We start from the raw sequence: 17917 nt of genomic DNA, 5'->3' as shown, positions 1-17917 counted from the left end.
TTGGTAGTTTCACCAATCAGCTTGCCTATAAATGGACACCTTCCCTGATCTTCCCTGTTGGTGCCTATGCATGCTTCCGTGTGCTGTGCTCCTGCCTGCCTACAATACCTGGTTCCTGCTACACCTCATCCGCCGCCTCTAGCAAGCCAAGCCAGGGGTAGCGACCTGAGGGTCGCCTGCCGCAGCAAGTCCATCCCACCTTGCGGCGGGCTCTGGTAAAGACCAGAAGCCCCTTAGACTCTGCTCCCTGGTGCAACTTTCGCCATCGCTAGAGGTGGTCCAGTGGATCCACGACTTCAGTAGTTACAGATACCAGAAGATTACATATAGGATCATGTAAGCCTCTCCTGAACCCTGAAGGATCAATATGAAATAGACATAAATTACAATTTGAAATGCCTGGAAAACCCCTTTAGGGTCAGTTCACACGTACAGACTCACAGCGTAAATCTGGCTGCGAGTCTGTCAGGTCCTGGCAGTTCACTGTCACTACATACTCGCAGCTGTCTGAACCCCTTCTGCTGCTGCCCGGCTCCCACTCTGTATACATTACCTGTCCTCGCTGCACGGGTTCCCAGCGTACTGCTCTCCCGCCCGGCCAATCAGTGGCTGCGGCAGGGCAACACACTGATTGGCCGGGCGAGCAGTACACCGGGACCCCGATGCAGCGAGGACAGGTAATGTATACAGAGCGGGAGCCGGGCGGCAGCAGAAGGGGTTAAGGGGCCGGCAGAATTACATACACGCAGCGGTCGTTCAGACAGCTGCGAGTATGTAGTGACAGGGAACTGCAAGGACCTGACAGACTCGCAGCCAGATTTACTCTGCGAGTGTGTACGTGTGAACTGACCCTTAAGAGGTATTCCTTAGTGACACAATCCCTATATATTATTTCATAAACAGTCTCAGTAAAGAATTTGTGGCACTCACCCTCTTCGTGAAATAAAATAGCCTTTATTGCATAGCGGCTTGGTCAGGACGCTGACACAGTGACTGGGCTACAGCCGTTTCACGCGCATGCGCAGCGGCCTTGAGGAAGCCCGCTGCGCATGTGCGTGAAACGGCTGTAGACCAGTCACAGTGTCAGCGTCCTGACCAAGCCGCTATGCAATAAAGGCTATTTTATTTCACGAAGACGGCGAGTGCCACAAATTCTTTACTTAGACTGTTTATGGAATATGTAAGCTATTGTTGAGCACCACCGGCAGTGTTTTGGAGTCATTCCTATAGCGGACTGTGTCTTGTTCCCCACCCAAGCCTGTGCAGGTAGTGCCAGGAGATTTTCCTTCTTGATTGGACACCTATATATTATTTATCTGCTGATGTAGGTATCGTATTCTTTGAAGCAGTAATTTCATTGTGATCATTTACATATTGTAACAACAATAACCACATATAAATGAATTGTGGAGGAATTATTGTTACATTAGTTATTGCTTCTTACCGATGTTTTCCAAAATGAGTGCATGCGTGTGCAACTATACCTGTGTCATGTGCGAGGAGTAGGTAACCCATTCTGTTTTACATGCTCTGTGCGTTCTACAATAACCCCATTCATGAGCTTGTTAGGCACCTGTCTTCTCAATCCCAATCCCCATAGGATACAATACAAATTAAGAGAAAAAACACAGTACAGAAAACAGGTGTGCAAACACTGCTGCAGAACATCTGGTCTGGGCATTATTTATTTCTTTTCTTTTTTTACTGTAAAACTAACAATTAAATACATTTGGGTTTAAAAATAGTGAGATCTATTAAGTTACCCCGTGGGAGGAAGGAGCAATATATTTTATCACTTACTAAGCTATGTTTGGAATTTAAGGAAGAAGAAGTCCTTCACTATTACTAATATCACTGGGACTCCTAATGGTAACAATATGCAGAGGTGAGGATCCCCCTTAATGATAGATAGATAGATAGATAGATAGATAGATAGATAGATAGATATATAGGAGATAGATAGATAGATAGATAATAGATAGATATATAGGAGATAGATAGATAGATAGATAGATAGGAGATAGATAGATAGATAGATAGATAGATAGGAGATAGATAGGAGATAGATAGATAGATAGATAGGAGATAGATAGATAGATAGAAGATAGATAGATAAATAAATAAATAGATAAATAGATAGATAGAAGATAGATAAATAAATAAATAGATAAATAGATAGATAGGAGATAGATAGATAGATAGATAGATAAATATTCAAAAAGTAACCGCAGCACACAGGACTTTAGTGAAAAAATAAATCTGTATTGGTGATTATTCCATACAAAACACACGGGAAAATAGAAAGCGACGTTTCGACGTCTCAATGACGTCTTTCTCAAGCCAGTGAATACATTTCCAAGAAAACATGTGATTTATATATCCTGTGCAAAGCAATTAATGACGTGTTCATTCCACACACATGATATTCAAATTAGCTAACGTGAATATATATATATAAATAATAAGGGAACAACAAGTTCCAAAGTGACAAAGTGAATCTATCTTATATCAGAATTCATAACGGTCAACAAAATTATATACAAATATACAAAATGAAAAACATATCGGAGCAGTTGTGATTCACTCATACGTCGTGATCAGCAGCATCAACCAGGAAATGGATACTTGAACCGCACGCCGTAGGTGGAACGCACGGCCATCTTAGGTTGCACCACCGGAGATGTAGCGTCCTGTTGCTAGAGTAACCCGTGACGTCAGGGGTAAACATGATTAGAGTGTAAAGTAGCTTATAATGTACCGTGAGACCGACCTATTAGCACATTCATCCGTTCTCCCGTATTATACGGTGGACAGAGCCCACTTAGACAGTATCCACCGTCTCTGATGACCCATTCGTGGGATGTCCGCGGACGTCTGTGGGGGCTCAACGGTATAGGTGATTGTTCAGACCATAGATGTCTCGTAAGTACTAGCCAGGATCCATAATATCTCGGGGTGTTAATAGATGTTGATGCTGCCATTTCACTACTTCTGAGTTGTCACTTATTCTGCTCCGAGTGATAGGCTTTCCAATAGTTTAATCTGAAATAATGAAAATTTTATATTAGTATCATTATAACTCATAACAAATATGTCCAAATCAATATTATCATTCTCTGTTAAAATGTATTCATCATACTAAGATGTGTCGGCAACCGCGCTATTGGACAGAACTGCATAGTTCAAGTAGCATTTCAGGCATGATCATATATTGCATAATTTATTTAATGTAACAATATTTAGGTAGGATTTTGAACTCCACATTCAATCCATGGGGTTTTAAAGAATTAAGCCGGAATATCCATTCCAATTCTCTACGTTTTAACATAGATATGCGATCACCCCCCCTCAATGGTTGGGGGATGTGATCAATGTACATCAATTTTAAATCGCTCTCTCTATGTCGTGCCTCTGCAAAATGTTTAGAGACTGGGAGATCAAGTTTTCCTTTGCGTATGGTGTATCTGTGTTGTGTTATTCTGGTTTTGGCATCATAAGTGGTTTCCCCCACATATATCAGATTACAAGGGCACCATAGGACGTAGATAATGTATTCGGTATTGCAATTAATGAATTTGTTGATTCCGTATGTCTTTCCAGTGCCCGGATGTACGAACACCTGTCCCCTCTGAACATATCTGCAGTTGACGCAACTACCACACGGGAAACTGCCCACGGTACGAGGACCTAAAAAGGTAAGTACAGAGCTGTTTATCTTTACATCGGTCTTAACCACTATATCTCTAATATTCCTAGCTCTCTTGTAAGACATCAACGGTCTATTCCTCAGAGTGGAAATATGAGGGTAGCTCTGTTCTATGATGTGCCAATGTTTATTAATGATTTGAGAGATTTGTGGGCTAAGTGAATTATAAGTAGATACATAAGGAATCCGTTGTTCACTATGTCTCTGTCTTTGTGTAGTTAATAGTGTATTTCTATCCATGGGTTTGACTGTCTCAATGTGCTGCTGTATCAGGTTCCTAGGGTATCCCCTTGTCTGAAAATTACGAGCCAGCAACTCCACTGATTGGTCCAATTTGGTATCCTCTGCTACGATGCGCTTTGCTCTTAGAAACTGGCTTTTGGGTAGACCACGAATCATCTTAAGAGGATGATTTGATTCATATCTCAACAGTGTGTTTTTATCTGTACTCTTCACAAATAAATCAGTTCCTAGTTTGTTCCCTATTTTGTACACTCGTGTGTCCAAAAAGGAAACCTCAGATGATGAATGTGACATGGTGAATTGTATGTCTCTGTCAATGGTGTTAAGGTATTTCCAAAAATCCATCAGTTGTGATTCAGTGCCATTCCAGATGATGAAGACGACATCTATGAATCTGAACCATCCCAGCAAATACTGGGCATGGTCAGATCCATAGATGTACGTCTCCTCTAACTGCGCTACAAACAGATTTGCGTAAGTAGGTGCTACCGGGCTACCCATCGCGGTACCTCTTTGTTGTAAATAATACTGTTTGTTATTTGCGGTGCTGCGGTTACTTTTTGAATATTTATATAGACACCTGTGGATCGGGGTGTGAGCTACGGCACCGGGCCAGGAATCTTCTGCGGTATTTGTGTTTTGATAGATAGATAGATAGATAGGAGATAGATAGATAGATAGATAGATAGGAGATAGATGGATAGATACTTTGTTATAAGACAAAGACAAGTTCTCTACCGTTTGGTGCTGAACACAGCTTAAAGAAGAAGTCCCACAAAATTTTTTTTAAAAGTCAGGTAGCCAAGGGGTGTGGGAAAAACAATAAACAAAGTAAAGTTACCTGTCCTTGTGCCCGTAGCACCGCTCCCAGGTCTCACTGATAGCCGCCTGTGACTTGGAGCTCTTTCAGTTGCAATGCCACAGCCCAGCTGAGTGATTGCCTCCTCAGCCAATCAGTGACTAGGACAAGACACCACCCCAGTCACTTACTGGCTGAGCGGGCAATCACTTAGCCAGGCTGTGATGTTGCAGCTGGAAGAGCCAGGTACGTGACCCGGTATCTAGCAGAAAATGACTTCCGGTGGCAGTCAGCAGGATCCAGGAGCAGCGCAACGGAGGCTCGGGGATGGGTGAGTTTAGGTTGTTTATTATTTTCCAGCACCCCCTGCCCATCTGCCGTGTTTTTCAATTTGGTGGGACCTTTTTGACATCTAAAAGGCGAAGCACATGATATTTCTTTCTAGTGAGATGAAACTTGCCAATGGGATGAGTTGGGGATGCTAGAAGGAGCAGTGGAGGGAGTAGGGCCGGGATTCAGACTGCAAGGAGGAGTTGTGGAGGGAGCAGGGTAGGGATGCTGAGTGCTCCGGGTAATAGTGGGAGGAAGCAGGCTGGGGATATAGACTGCTAGGAGCAGAGGGTAAAGGGAGCAGGGTGCGGATATAGACTGCTAGGAGGAGAGGGTGCAGGGAGCAGGGTGGGGATATAGACTGCTAGGAGGAGAGGGTGCAGGGAGCAGGGTGGGGATATAGACTGCTAGGAGGAGAGGGTGCAGGGAGCAGGGTGGGGATATAGACTGCTAGGAGGAGAGGGTGCAGGGAGCAGGGTGGGGATATAGACTGCTAGGAGCAGAGGGTAAAGGGAGCAGGGTGCGGATATAGACTGCTAGGAGGAGAGGGTGCAGGGAGCAGGGTGGGGATATAGACTGCTAGGAGGAGAGGGAGCAGGGTGGGGATATAGACTGCTAGGAGGAGAGGGTGCAGGGAGCAGGGTGGGGATATAGACTGCTAGGAGGAGAGGGAGCAGGGTGGGGATATAGACTGCTAGGAGGAGAGGGTGCAGGGAGCAGGGTGGGGATATAGACTGCTAGGAGGAGAGGGAGCAGGGTGGGGATATAGACTGCTAGGAGAAGAGGGTGCAGGGAGCAGGGTGGGGATATAGACTGCTAGGAGGAGAGGGTGCAGGGAGCAGGGTGCGGATATAGACTGCTAGGAGGAGAGGGTGCAGGGAGCAGGATGGGGATATAGACTGCTAGGAGGAGAGGGTGCAGGGAGCAGGGTGGGGATATAGACTGCTAGGAGGAGAGGGTGCAGGGAGCAGGGTGGGGATATAGACTGCTAGGAGGAGAGGGTAAAGGGAGCAGGGTGGGGATATAGACTGCTAGGAGGAGAGGGAGCAGGGTGGGGATATAGACTGCTAGGAGAAGAGGGTGCAGGGAGCAGGGTGGGGATATAGACTGCTAGGAGGAGAGGGTGCAGGGAGCAGGGTGGGGATATAGACTGCTAGGAGGAGAGGGTGCAGGGAGCAGGGTGGGGATATAGACTGCTAGGAGGAGAGGGTGCAGGGAGCAGGGTGGGGATATAGACTGCTAGGAGGAGAGGGTAAAGGGAGCAGGGTGGGGATATAGACTGCTAGGAGCAGAGGGTAAAGGGAGCAGGGTGCGGATATAGACTGCTAGGAGGAGAGGGTGCAGGGAGCAGGGTGGGGATATAGACTGCTAGGAGGAGAGGGAGCAGGGTGGGGATATAGACTGCTAGGAGGAGAGGGTGCAGGGAGCAGGGTGGGGATATAGACTGCTAGGAGGAGAGGGAGCAGGGTGGGGATATAGACTGCTAGGAGGAGAGGGAGCAGGGTGCGGATATAGACTGCTAGGAGGAGAGGGTGCAGGGAGCAGGGTGGGGATATAGACTGCTAGGAGGAGAGGGTACAGGGAGCAGGGTGGGGATATAGACTGCTAGGAGGAGAGGGAGCAGAGTGGGGATATAGACTGCTAGGAGGAGAGGGTGCAGGGAGCAGGGTGGGGATATAGACTGCTAGGAGGAGAGGGTGCAGGGAGCAGGGTGGGGATATAGACTGCTAGGAGGAGAGGGAGCAGGGTGGGGATATAGACTGCTAGGAGGAGAGGGTGCAGGGAGCAGGGTGGGGATATAGACTGCTAGGAGGAGAGGGAGCAGGGAGCAGGGTGGGGATATAGACTGCTAGGAGGAGAGGGTGCAGGGAGCAGGGTGGGGATATAGACTGCTAGGAGGAGAGGGTGCAGGGAGCAGGGTGGGGATATAGACTGCTAGGAGGAGAGGGTGCAGGGAGCAGGGTGAGGATATACACTGCCAGGAGGAGTAGCCAAGAGCAACCCTGGTTGCCAGAAAACTACAGACACTGCATGAATGTATTTAGAAGAAGAAGAAGGACAATGTATTTCTTTTCATTAACTCTTGTTAAGTTATATAATTTACATTTATTTCTTTAGTTTTTTTTGAGAAAAAGAAAGAAAAGGACTCTGGGACTCTGAGGGGAAAGACAGAGAAATTCCAACTTAAAGAAGATATGATTTGGGTTGTTCTCTTCCATTGTATTTTGTTTGCATTCATTACATTAAAATAGTTTTTTTGCCAGGTGACTTTTTGATAATTTGTTTTCTTTTTATTGACAAGGTGACAAGTCTGACACTGGGCATTTCTTTCTCTAGCGGCATTCACCTTACAGGATAAATAACCTATTTTAGTAGTTCTGACATTTATGTGTTTTTCATACAATTACGTATTTTTTTTTACATTTTTACTTACACTTTGTCCCTCAGTAGAACAAGCGATCCTGCAGAGCACCACATTCAGACAGGTTTTCTTTCAGTAGGGTGTACCAAGATGGTTGCCATCTTAACAGCTCACACCCTGTGATGACGTATTAAGGGAACAGGGTTGGGAGCAATAACACAAATGACTGCCACCAGTGTCTAACCAGCAGGTCTCAGCTGTAATTCATATCTATCATCCTCCATATGGAGCGAGCTCAGCTTATATATGTCAGGTAGGGGTAAACAGATTAGATAAATCAAATTGAAATAAAAAATAAAACGGTATACGGTAAGCTACTACACTCCCCCTGGTGGTGGCTGAAGGCAGAGAAAATGTGACCACTTACCTCTATACCAGACATAATCATAGATGTGTTGCAAAGAGTTCTACAATTGACTTGGATGTCATACAACAGTAACCCAATCTAAATGATGATTTTTCAGGTTTTTATTGTACATTGTTGAGGTTTCTGCCTGATATTCTCACGTGGCCAATTTAGCAGAGTAATGAAGACTGGCCTTAGCTGCATGTTCTCCTTAGAGGTTCTGTAATTTAGTGTACAGCATGCTTGGAGTGATCTTGGCAGTCTGGCCATTCCTTGGACAACACATCACTGTTCTACGTCTCTTCCACGGCTCTTGCTGTGGTTTGGTGGAGAGCCACAGAAATGTAAATTTACTGGCTGATATATAGCAACATATTTTTTTTCTTCAGTTTCTTACAGCCGCAGTGTTCTTGCAGGAGCTTTGTGATGACGCTGCCATAGTAAAGCTAAACCTGGAGTGACGTTGTGATTTAAGAATTACGTGAATGACTTCTAGATAAATTATAGGAAGTGTTTGCTAGTAATTATTTCTGGTAAAAGTGCAGCAACCAGTTATTAGAGGAACCTGTTTTGGCCAGCAGCACGCTGCCGCTGTAGGGCTTGTAAGTATCCATGCACTTGTACCCTAAGTGAAAACGCTTGTTTTACTAGTAGGGAGAAAAGAAGCTATTAGAGCTATAATACTGTGACAAATGGTCATCGGGGCAGTGCTGCAGTCGTGACTAGTTAGTGTTCTTGCTGATGTCTTGCCCACTGTGTGATGACAGTCACAGTTTAAACTTCTTAAAGGGAACCTAGTTACACTTTATCATAGGCTGGGTTCACACTACGTATATTTCAGTCAGTATTGTGGTCCTCATATTGCAACCAAAACCAGGAGTGGATTAAAAACACAGAAAGGATCTGTTCACACAATGTTGAAATTGAGTGGATGGCCGCCATATAACAGTAAATAACTGCCATTATTTCAATACAACAGCCGTTGTTCTAAAATAACAGCAAATATTTGCCATTAAATGGCGGCCATCCACTCAATTTCAACATTGTGTGAACAAAGCCTTTCTGTGTTTTTAATCCACTCCTGGTTTTGGTTGCAATATGAGGACCACAATACTGAGGGCCCTATTCCACCGGACGATTATCGTTTGCATAATCGTTAACGATTAACGATCTCAAACGACCGCTATTGCGAAAGACCTGAAAACGTTCGGTCATTTCCATGGAAGGATAATCGTTACTTATGATCGTAATTGCGATCGTTTCTCTTCGCTATTTATTCGCTATTGCGTTCGTATCTATTGCGAACGACCGAACGATGTCTTATTCAATGCGAACGATTTGTGAACGAGCAACGATAAAAATAGGTCCAGGTCTTATTATACGATCAACGATTTCTCGTTCGGTCGTTAATCGTTAACTGCATTTCAACCGAACGATTATCGTTCAGATTCGAACGATTTAACGATAATCTGAACGATAATCGTCCGGTGGAATAGGGCCCTGAATGAAATATACGTAGTGTGAACCCAGCCTAAGGGTATGTGCACACTACGAAATTAAGTGAGGAATTTTAAGCGGAGTCTACGTTGCAGGTTCCACTTGAAATTCCACCTGTCCCATTGATTCAATGTGATTTCTGAAGTGCAATCCGCCCAAAGAATCTGCACTTGAAAAATCACAATTTCCCATAGACAGGCGGAACTTTGCGCAGACTCCACTTGAAATTCCTCGCTTAATTCCGTATTGTGCACAAACCCCAGAGCTATGTTCAAAATGACGGCTGTCAATTAATGCCAAATAACGTCTGTTATCTAAAACAGCGGTCATTGTTATAGATAAAATGGACGTTATTTGCAGTCACATAATGGCTGTCCACAAAAGAAAAAAAAAAACAGCTGCAAGTTATTTAAAATGAAGAACATTATAGTGTTGGCACAGATGAAACATTATCTCTTCCTTGATAGGTTGGAATGTGAGAGACTGAAAGAGGTGAACACTACAAAATTCTTTAAAAAATGGAGACACTTATACTAAATAATGGCAGAAGGATATAACATTGCCCTGAGTAAATGTTGACAGATTTTATACTGCTGATAGGTAAGAAGGAAGCTATATATAATTCCCCCGAAACTCTGTATTACAGTATACCTCCAATATACAAGGAAATTGTTACTTAGAAGAATGACCTCATGTGTTGTGCAAGTTTCCCTTCTCGCGCTTGTTATGTGCAAAGTCACTTCCAGTGTAAGCTACAAAAGGTTTCAGATCACGTGACTGTAGTAGGCAGCATTGTCATGGGAATACAATAGGTTGTTCTCATTGACTATTATACCACACACAGTAAAAAAAAAATGCAGGTGTGTAAATAACATGGTATGAATGGTATATATGTCACGGGAAACTAAAGTGATACGGATGCCATGTAAGTAAATGATGAATCACACCGTTTACTGTGCAGCTCTTACACTTTGAAGTAAAACTTCTCTAAACTCAATGTAATCTTATGGAAAATGTCTGGTTGGATACCAGTGCACATTAAAAATCTGTTTAGATTGCTCAAAAAATCTCAAATCAAAAATCAGTAAACACATGATTTAAAAAAAAAAAAAAGAAAAAAGGTCCAAAACTACTGGTGTTTAACCATGTGTCGACCTGGGGCTCTATTCATAACAGAGTTGGCGGGGTCCGATATGGAGAACACCAGGGGGTTCAGGGGTTGGATCGCCTGTGATCTCCTACTTTTCCCCTATCCTGGAGAAAGTGAATTTTTACCCCTTTAATTTCTGTGATGTAGCGCTCCAAACCCGGTCTCTACCACTGAGAATTACATTTGCAATTTGACCTCTGCTATCCGCTGGGATGAGAGTCCCACATTTTGCCATACTCATAAAGCCACGTTACTTATTTCCCCATAGGAAATAATTAGGGTTAAACACCAGTAATTCCAAACTGGTGACTCATATTGTATATGTAACTCAGTTGGGCAATAGGTTTGTCAAGACATCATATGATCTTCTTAAAATCTTTCATGTAACATCATCTTTAGCCTGTTATCCCCGTCATAGAGTAAAGTGGTTGCTGTGGGGGAGAGGCTTTGGTCATCTCATAGTAGATGTATCATAAAATAGATGCAGAAGTAAAGAATTCGGAAAAACCTCCAGAGCATTTTATTGAATGTTGTACAGCTGTGCTTAGGTGGTCAGCAACAATAAATAAAGTTTCCTGACTATCTCTCTGGGGTCCCTTGTTATCACTGGTAGCCCGCCCCCACACATATGCAATGATATTTAGGGGATTGCAGCTGTCTTTTCTCAAGTCTTATGAGATCGGACTGGTGGTATTGGGTTATGCCTTAAAGGGGTACTCCAGTTAATATCTTTGCATTTCATATCAACTTGTTTCAGAAAATCATATAAATTTGCAAATTCCTTATATTTAAAAATCTCATGTCTTCCCATACTTATCAACCTTGATGCAGTAGTAAGTGCAGGGAAAAAAACACTTTATAAGCATTTCCCATAATAAGTGTATATTGGTGATTTGTATAACTTTTAAGGGGCAATACAATACTTAAATAAAAATTTCAGTTGAAATTCTCCTTTAATTTAACATCAGCTTTGTAATCACTGGTCACCAAAAATGAAATCCATCACTTCGGAGCTATCAACATGAAAGGAAGAGTGAGGTGATTGGTTTCGCGATACTCTGGGGATACATTTCACCTTATACCATGTGAAATAAATTTTCTCTTTATACAAATATTGTCTATCTAACACAATCCATCTCAGTGGCCAATCACACCCTGAAACATTCATTTTCCATTATGATTCCTACAGCCGCCATAACCTTGTCCACCAGATTCTTTATCACTCCTAAATCATATTCCCCATTCTTCATCTGCTCATGGGGCAACATTATGATCACTTTGTCTGTCAAGAGTAATCACAGCAATAATACAAGGTAGAGACTATTATCTGTAATATATCATTTGAATAAGTAATAGACCAGATGTTCCTGGAAGCCATACTGCATGGATGTCAGCCACTCCATCACAGGCAGTCACCCATAGGAGGCATTTCATTTACATGAGAACTTTTGGCATGACTTCATTCATTCTTCCACTTAGGGACATATATTGAAGCAGCAATAAAGTAAAAAAAAACACTTAGCTTTCTCTTTTTTAATTGTTTCATAATTTAATAGCCCTAAAGAAGCCTGGGAGCTATTCTTCACAAGACAGATAGTCTAAAACATATGACGAAGACCTCTTCTAGCTTCTCTATACATATAGAACCTAAAAGATAACTAAAAAACTGATATTCAAAATCTTCTCTATACATAGACTGTTTAAATGTACATAGACTAAGTGGTCAAGTCTATGATGGGTTTGACCCTATGGGCCTTTTAAGGGAACTATTCCCAGTTTTGGTTCTGGTTACATCAGTGTCATGGCTTTCATTCTCAGCTATGACTGATACATTGTGAAATGGATAACAACAAAACCCACTGATGTACAACAGGTCTTTCGGTTTTTTTCTGTTCAGCTCCCGGGCAGACTACGTGAACAGTGTTAAAACTTAGCAAATTAGTAGAAAATTGAATTTGTAGATGGTACAAGTCTAAAGATTCTTTTACAAGAAGTGTTGCTAAAAAAGCTGCTTCGGCCGATAATTGGCCTGTGTAAAAGTGGCAGAGATCAGAGGAGCAGGTAAACGCCCGCTGATGGCATCTTTTGCACTGCTTCAAAATGTATTGCTATCGGCCACGCACCTCCCTGTTTATACGGAATGTGCAGCAATATATTTAAATGGCCGCACAAATGATAGTGATCGTTTGTGTGGCCCAGCTGCTCGACTAAGCATGCCCTCCTTCTCGCTCAACAGCACCCTTTTGTGGCCGCAATCGGAATGGGGATATTTTGGATTACAACATGCCTGATGCTTTGATCCCCTGAAAGAGATAAGCAGTGATATGGGTAACAGGTGATGTTTTTTCTCCTCTCGCCCATAGAAAGGGGCAGTCAGGAGAGACAGCAGTGTAATGTACATGCCCAGGTGGCCAAAAATGCAAGATGGTGCCATTGTAATGTAATAAATAATATATTACAAAGAAAATTAACAGCCAGTTAACCCCTTCATGACCGAGCCCATTGATGCATGGATGTCCGGGTCAAATTAATGCAATGTTCCTCTCCGCCTTCTAAGAGCCATAGCGCTTTTATTTTTCCACCTAAAGGGCTGGTTGAGGTGTTACTGTTTGCACCATGATCTCAAGTTTTTATTAATATCATATTGGTGTAAAAGAAAAATTTTAATAGCTTTTTATACATTTTTTTCTGATATATAATTTGAAAAAAAAAAAAAAAATCAGCAATCCTGTTTTTTTTTTTTTCTCCGTTTACGCCGTTCACCATGCAGGAACAATAATGTTATATTTTAATAGATTTCTGCACGCTACTATATATATGTTTATTTATTTATTTTTTTATATTTTAATTTTTATAACGGGTAAGGACGTATTGCCTGAGAGCAGACCCTATACATAGATGGCAAAACCGACAGGACGGAAGTAAGTGGCTTACTGGCTGCCGGAGTCCCGATCAGTCAGTGACAGGAGCTTGTCCTGTCACTAATTACCTTAAAGGGGAAGTCCGGGCAAAATAATTTTAAGATATGTTATTGCCTAACAAAAGTTGTGAAAATCCAACCACTGGCTAATTCTGCTTCTGCTTTGGTGATCACTATAGGTGTGAGTCAGTTACAGAAGATGTGTTGCAGTTTGCCTCACGGAGGTCATGTGATCTCCTCCTTACCCCCCCCCCCCCCCCCCCCCACACACACACACACACAAAATTTAATCATTCAAAAACTTATCATTGAGAGCTGAGGTTATAGCTATCCATATAGTTCAATGGAGAAGGGAAGGGGAAAACGCTGGTAATTTAGAGGCAAAAGATGATTTAGTCAAAGGTCAACGCAATGCTAGATTCAAAGCTTAAACTGTTCAGTACTGCTGTACAATGTCTCCCATGCTGTTGCTGTTTATAAGAGTGTGCTATAGAAATATAGGGGAGAAGGACCCCCTTTTCCCTGTGAGTGCAGTCTACGGGGGTCATCAATGAGGTTAGGCTGTATCCACCAGCTCAGGGTCACCTGAAAATCTAAAAATTAGAGATGATTTCTGCATAGCAGTCATAAAGTCATATACAAGTTATATTATGTTTAAACTTAAAATGACAGGTACACTTTAAGTTAAAGAACTATTTAGCATGAATATATTACTGTCATTTCAAAATCTTTTGACGCCACACAGGCATGTCAAACATTTTGATTAGTCAGTGCTAAGGAGAAAGACACTTTACTCCCCAGCTTGGTGCTCAATCTATCTTATTGCAGTAGATGGGCTCCATAGACAGAGTCCGTCTCCTGTAATGAGATGGACTAAGTGCTGTCCTGGAAGTAGAGCGTGCATGGGTCTAAACAGATCCGGCATAGCCTTATCAGTGGCATCTGCATAAGCCTAACAATAATAAATTTGATAGTAAACTTTGTACATCAGTCCAAGAAAATATAGTCCTGGTCAATGTTGGACAGTATCTTTATACTGATAGGACCTGGGGTTTTATGTTCTTGAAGAGTCATCGAATTCACCGGTATTTCTATATTTTTCTTCAGCAGACTATAGATTGTTTTTCAGCCTTTATTGGTAAGTGAACACTAACACGTTAATCCAATACAATGGCGTATTCCTAAGGTGTGACATATCGCTGTCACTGGAGCGAGTGTGAGGATTTATACTATCCAATCTCCTGTCTCACAGATGACACCCTTCAAATACTGAAAAGCTTCATTCTCTCCACGTACATAATCCCATTTAGCATACGATATAAATGGACACTTTATTCTTAAATTCATTTATCGCCCAATGACACAGAAATGTTTCCAATTGATTATATCATTTACCTTTAATTGAAGACTATGTATTCTAATGCATCACTCCATTCTACCATTAATTGATTTCTTCAATGGCTTACAGTATTCAGCCCCTGATAAATTGTACGGATAGTAACTATCAGCCATTAATTTATTTGTTAATCATTGATTTCCTATTACTTGATGAATCGTGTCATTGATTATGCAATTTTTCCTCAGGCACCTTTAATTGAAGTCTGTACATTCTCTAATGCATCAATCCCATTAGCTGGCTTGCCTGACGTGCAGGTGGACTGGACGGGGGACATTTAGAACGGACGGCACGTGCTTTAATGTCATAATAATTCCTGCAACTGATCTATGGAGTAAGCAAACGTACGGACATACTACAAGTGATTTTTTCCCTTTTATCGTCCTTTGTCCTTAAATGTAACTTTGTTATATCCCATAGTGATCTGTGCATGCTGCTTTAGCCCTAAGTTTGGCGTACATGCTGGGAAGAGCGCCAAACATATCCATTCATCATAATTCATCCGATTAGAAATTGTACCAAAGTATACCGTAAATAAAAAGGCTAGAACATTTTGGGGGACACTTATCAAGGGTGTTGCGCCTATTTTTCAGTGAATAGTTTTGGTTGCACCATTTTTTTTTGTGGCCTGAATGGTATTTATAAACCGGTAATTAAATGTAATTTTTTAAACCTGTCTGTTTTGTGTATTCTCCTGAATATTTGCCTAATTTGGGATTTGCGCCTAATCATGTGTTAAAAAATAAAAAATTTCCATCTACTGGTGCAGACCTATGTCTGGTCTGGACCAGGTGAATACAATTCAAATTTCTTAGTTGAAAAATGCTGTGCCCATTTTTTCAGGACATGCAGAATTTTTGATAAATTCACCAAGCACAAGGAATACAAAAGGCTAAAACTAGTTAGAAGAATTGCAACTTTTAGACTCAACAATAAATTTCCCTTTTAAGGCAGTATAACTGTATAAGACTATCTTCACACAATAATATGTTCACACGGGGTAAGAGACCGGCCGTTCCGTGACCTCGGTCGGGTCAAGGAACGGCCGGCCTCTGCCCGGATCATCCCAGTGATCTTTCCGGCCGCAGTGTTCTGATGCGGGCGCATCAGCGCGCGCCCCCATCAGAACCTCCCACAGCACACAATGAAGCAAGTGGCCGGAGCCGCTTGCTTCATTGTGTGAACTGACAGGGTTTCCTACGGCCGCAATTCATTGAATTGCGGCCACAGAAAACTGACATGTCAGTTATTTGCAGCGCCCCCCGGTCGGGATCTTGTAGTAATGTCGGCAATGCTCCACATTGCATAAAGTACGGCCGTACTTTTACGTAGTGTGAACATAGCCTAATAATGTTTTTATTTGTATAGTGCACGCAGATTCCGCAGCGCTTCACCTATCTGTATGTCTTTGTTTTCGGACTTATTTTTGGGCACCTGTCATTTTGAGACAAAATTACGGCTGTATTTCACCTCAAAATGACGAGGACCCAAACATCTGGCCAAAAGCAAACTATGTGAACGTAGCCTAAAACCACAAATGCCACCAAACCAGGTACACACATTATGAGCTAAATTAGGTTGTGGCTGCACAGAGTGTAGGAACATACCGGGGGTCTTGTCTTTTCCACACACTTGTATGTCCCTGAATAAGTGGCACAGGGGTTTCAGCACTATGACATAGGGCTTGAAAGTCATGTTTTTTTATGCAACTACTTTAGAAAACAGGAAGAGACTGGATCAGTGTGTGTCAAAAGATTGTTAAGAGAGTTTTGCAACAAAATATAACTGCAAATAAAAGGGACCTGGTTAAAGGGGGTTGTCATTTTTTTTTCAATAGGCCATGCTAGGATCCGCTGGGTTTTGAGACTAGGACCAGGAAGAAGTGAGCTGTGCGGACTCAATAAGTGCCAAACTGTCAGTGGCAGAATAAGAGGGTAAAGACTTTTTTTTATTCTTTTAAAACACAGTCTGGAACATTAAAAAGAACATAATGATAAATACTGGTTTATTGTATCAGCCATGAGATAGCACAGACAAAAGACTGGTGTACAACATGCATAGTAACTTTCCCATGTAGCATGTATCATTCTGATACATATGAGGTTCTTGATCTAAGACGACTTCTTTCACTTGTAATTACTTCTGTGCCTGACCCCCAAAATACCATGTGTGTGAATCCAGCCTCAGGCCACATTACATGTCCATGTTTACTATGCATTACATCCATAGATATCGGCTTCGTAGATGAGTACTTTGCCATAGGCCAGTGCACCGAGGACCAGGTGCGTACAGTGGAAATGTGCACTCTGATAAATAGGCATAGAGCTTTTCCCTGCCCCAGAAACTCCCACGTGCTCTCAGGATATAGATTTTTATCACTTCTATAAACCTAAATTACAACCACCAAGGGAGGCAACACCTTCCAGTTTATTTTTATTGCATTTCTCTCTGGTGTAAAAACTCTCAGTCTTTTCTTCCAGGTGAAGAAGTAAATCTGAAATTTCATGAAGTCCTACAGGTCTGTTGCACATTTAATTCCAGAGACAGGCAGAAAGGTCAGACCACATCGAGCTTCCTGAAATTCTGTCAGCAAAGGCGGTGGGAGAAAATAAACTGTTTGACACTTAGCAGCTAGGGAAATCCTGCACCGAGTCAGATAGAAAAGCATGATACGAGTGCAATACTCATATCTGCAGACTTTTAGTATAGTGATGGTAGAAACGTTCCAAAACCAAACTCGAAACGCCTCTGAAACACCTCGCCTAAGTTTTCTGTTTATCAGAATAAAGTCTGACCAATAGTAAATATTAATATAGTGGCCACTGCAACAGCATCAAAGAGAAGAGTAACAGAAGACAACTGCATGTATCAAAAGTGTTCAGAACGGCATGGAAAACTTCACAACTAAAGAAACTAGAGGAGTGTATTCTTACAGGCATGTGAATAGTCTAATACCCTAAAAGAAGAAGCACTCATGCCAGTCCTCGGTGAAAAAAGTTGAAAAAGTCCAGCTGGGAAAAAAAAATTCAGTTTGGGCCGGGGGTAACATAATAAAGGATTTATATTTACCACTCCCCGTCCCTGCGCAGTGCCACTTCCCACTCCAGG

Source organism: Dendropsophus ebraccatus, chromosome 2 (assembly GCF_027789765.1).
Source record: "Dendropsophus ebraccatus isolate aDenEbr1 chromosome 2, aDenEbr1.pat, whole genome shotgun sequence".
Taxonomy (NCBI): domain Eukaryota; kingdom Metazoa; phylum Chordata; class Amphibia; order Anura; family Hylidae; genus Dendropsophus; species Dendropsophus ebraccatus.
This window is presented reverse-complemented; position numbering follows the sequence as displayed.